The sequence below is a fragment of the Orycteropus afer genome, unplaced genomic scaffold (genome assembly GCF_000298275.1).
Source record: "Orycteropus afer afer isolate SDZICR_OR568_19922 unplaced genomic scaffold, OryAfe1.0 scaffold00044, whole genome shotgun sequence".
In the NCBI taxonomy this organism is placed as follows: Eukaryota; Metazoa; Chordata; class Mammalia; order Tubulidentata; family Orycteropodidae; genus Orycteropus; species Orycteropus afer.
In genome coordinates this window covers 802,547-804,987 of record NW_006921631.1, presented here as the reverse complement: position 1 = coordinate 804,987, position 2,441 = coordinate 802,547, and the positions used below count along the sequence as shown (strand labels likewise).

The following is a 2,441-nucleotide window of genomic DNA, read 5'->3' as shown; positions in this document are numbered from 1 at the left end:
CACACACATGATTAGCCAAAGCATTGTACAGGTATAAATGCAAGAGACACACTGCTTTTGAACTTGAAAGCACTCAAAGAAGATAGCCCCCAATAGCACATCTTAAAAAAATACCCTTGTTAGCCAACTAAGATTTCAGGAATGGAGAAACCATAGTATAGGGTTTGTAATCAGTGAATTGATTTAAACACAAAACTGGAATTAAACTACTATGAAATTGAAGTCAGAGAATACCATATCAGTGGTATAAAATTTGACATTATAAAATAACATATTTAGCAAAAATTCAGATGAATTATTTTCCTCACATATCAGAATAAGGAAGCATCAGACACTGTTTAATGTTAACTAGGCCTGCCCCTGGGTGATGCAAATGGTTAAGAGCCCAGCTGCTAACCAAAAGGTTGGAGATTGCAGTCCAGCAAGAGGCACCTCAAAATAAAAGCCTGGCCATCCACTTCTGAAAAATCAACCATTGAGAACCCTGTGGAGCACAGTTCTACTCTGACACACGTGGGATTGCCATGTGTCAGCCACCAGAATTGACTTGATGACAATTGGGTTTTTGTTTGTTTGAAATGTTAAGTAATAAAAATTTCTTCTTCTTTTTTTTTATAGGGGTCACTGAGTTTGTGGTTTCATTTGGTGCAAAAATATATCTTTGCAGGCCTCAAATTATCTTTCCAGAAATTATAACTTGATGTATGAATTTGAACATTCCCCCATCCCCCAGATCCCTTCCACCATCCTCCTCAGTTCTCCTGGGAAATTCCCAAAATAAAAAAATGGAAAATTGCCCCCAACTCTGAGTCCTGTTCTGTGACAATTTCTTCTTTTCCCAGGTGCGTTACACTTCTCGTTGTGAATGACAGTGACATTTCCAGTGCAGAGGTCTCTGTAGGCTGGCATCACGTGATTGCACAGCAGGAGTTTTGGTTCTGGGCAGTTTTATAGAAGGTTTTAGACTGTGTTCCCAGCACTTCTGACTTGGACACCAGGTCATCTAGCTTCTTGCCTGGCTCTAACAAAGACTCTATGGTGTTGTGTGGAATGATTTTGGTCTCATCTAGTTCAGCCTGAACTGTGGTAATTGGGTCAGCTTCTCCTGGATTCTGATATTTACTAAGGTGATCATCCAAGGCTGTGTAATTGATTGTAGCAGGGGATCCCACTGGCCAGTCTATTCTGTCAACCAGCTTGGAGAACTCATCTAGTACCTTCTCTAGCAAGGTAAAAGCTACCCTGGAAGGATATTCACTGTCAGCAATGACCACACCTGCAAGGCTGTCATTTCGGACACAGATGTGGCACAGAAACTCTTGTTCTTTGACAGATGCTCTGCTGCCTTTCACTGAGCGCTCCGCAATCAGCTGACTGGTAAAGGTCATGAATTTCTGTACCTCTGGAAAAAGCTGAAGGAGGACACATCGTACGCAGCTTTGAGCAGCACTGCGTTGGGCTTGCCTTTGTAGAAGACCCTGAGGCTGTACAGCTTCATGGTGCCTGCGACCTCCTTGGGGGGGAGCGGGGGGGAGCTCAGGTCGCTGCATCGATTCGCAGGGAGCAACCCGCCACCGCCCCTTAGGACTGCCCCACCGCCCAGGCCTCTCAAGCGTTGGCTGCTGACTGGGCCAACTCCGCCTTCCTCCTCCTGGCTTGGGATCCACTTCCCTTATGTTCTTATGTGCTGTCTAGTCAGACCGACTCATAGCGAGCCCTCCTTGGGTTTCCGAGGCAATATCACTATGGAAGTAGATTGCCCCATCTTACTTCCGAGGAGTGGCTGGTGGATTTGAACCACCAGCCTTCTGGTTAGCAGTCAAGTACCTTAGGCACTACGCTGCCAAAGCTCCCCCTAGGTAATAAAAATTTCAATGTAATACAACTTAATAATATTTCTCAGAATGTTGTGCCTCAATTTTAGAGATATGTTGGAGCATTGATAGAACTCTTGTTGCAAAGAAGTGATTATTTGAAGTTCATAATATTTACATTTTTACCTTGATTACTTTCTCTTGTGTTATATTCATATAAAAGTAAAGTTAACACCATAATTTGTAAAGTATACAAAAAAAATCAGTATCATGCATTTGTAAGACTAATGGCGTGGTCAGTTTGGCACAACTTAACTCGGCAGACTGGGTTGCTAATGCCTCACTCCATACTCCCACACACCAGTCTCCTCTTATAAGGATTCTACTTCCTCACAGACTTTTATTTAAGCTCTGGCTGTGGTCATGAGGACTTTGGAGAGAATTTGCTGCTCACTAAATGGTTTATGAATTGCTTTGAACCACTTGTTCTGGTTATTTCTGGAATTTTTTCAGCAGTAGTTTGGAAGGAAAGGAAAGAACTTGAACAGCCATTTATAAGAAGACAGCCAGAGTTGTGTTTTTGATCTTGTGTAAGCTTTTCTCAGAATTTATGGCAACAAATGCTGA

At 42.7% G+C, this 2,441-nt stretch overlaps 1 pseudogene; it reads right to left on the bottom strand.

Annotated features, from left to right (window-relative positions):
* Positions 1 to 908: 908 nt before the first annotated feature.
* Positions 909 to 1,498, bottom strand: LOC103194388 (annotated as a pseudogene).
* Positions 1,499 to 2,441: the final 943 nt, after the last annotated feature.